This window comes from Eurypyga helias, unplaced genomic scaffold (genome assembly GCF_000690775.1).
Source record: "Eurypyga helias isolate BGI_N326 unplaced genomic scaffold, ASM69077v1 scaffold37127, whole genome shotgun sequence".
In the NCBI taxonomy this organism is placed as follows: Eukaryota; Metazoa; Chordata; class Aves; order Eurypygiformes; family Eurypygidae; genus Eurypyga; species Eurypyga helias.
In genome coordinates, this window is record NW_010260495.1 from 6901 (window position 1) to 7906 (window position 1006).

The 1006-nt window shown below is 60.8% G+C and overlaps 1 protein-coding gene across 1 annotated transcript in view; it reads right to left on the reverse strand.

Annotated features, from left to right (window-relative positions):
- The window catches only part of LOC104512177, a gene marked incomplete at both ends in the record, with an annotated part of 6872 nt that overhangs the window by 5295 nt on the left and 571 nt on the right, over positions 1-1006 (reverse strand). The gene's annotated exons all lie outside the window — the stretch shown is intronic.

Below are 1006 nucleotides of genomic sequence, written 5' to 3' on the forward strand. Positions count from 1 at the left end.
CCTGCCGTACCTGCGAAGGAAAGCGGTGAGAAAGAAGCTGGAGCTCCACAGGGAAAGCCACGCAAACCTCAGAACCGCAGCTTTCCTACAGAAAGCCGGAGCAGAGGAACCGCGCTCCCAGCAACAGCTGTGCCGACGGCAGCAACGGGCGACGCTCCCCGGGAACCCGCAGGTTGGGGAACCGGTGGGTTTTGGCAAGGCGAGCGGGAAGGCTGCTCTGCAGAGGTAGGTGGGCTCTCCTACCATGGTGCCCCCTCCCCGGCAAACGAGCGCGTTCCTGGCTGGCGGCTCTGAACAGCTTCGCCAGCGCGTTCGCGCTGCGCCTCGGTGCCGCCCGCGGTCACCCATGCTTCTGAAACCCTACTGTGGGCGATGGAAGGAGCCCTCACCCCTTGCTTACAGAAGCCAAAAATCCCAAGGAAAACGTTCGTGACAGCGCCCTCCCAGAGAGGATTCTGCTCGGAGCAGGGCACTGGGCAGTGAGAAATCCCTGGAAGTGTCCAAGGCCAGGCTGGATGTGGCTTTGAGCAACCTGGTCTGGTGGAAGGTGTCCCTGCCCATGGCAGGGGGGGTGGGACTGGATGATTTTTAAGGTCCCTTCCAACCCAAACCATTCTATGATTCTATGATCCAAGAGACCTTGGACTGGGGCAGCGGGATGCCAGAGGGGGCTGCCTCAGAGAGAAGGGAAAAGCTGTTTCCTTCGACTCCCCGGGGTTGGCAGCGGATCCTGTTACGCGCACTGCGGAGTCCTCCGGCTGCGCGGGCCGGGACATCGCGGATTAGGCAGCGTAGTTCCCCAAGCAGCTACGGGCGTTCACTGTGAAATCTGCCAGCTCCTACATCCTCAAGTTTTGTTCACTTGAGAGTTTCACCCCTCCGTCTCCTGAACGCTGCGGGACCAGGCGACGCATCCGTCCGTGAGCGCGTGCCTGGGGAGCTCCGCAGCCAACCGTTCTGACATGAAATTTAAGACCAGCTCAGAATCCCTGTCCAAAGGCAACGA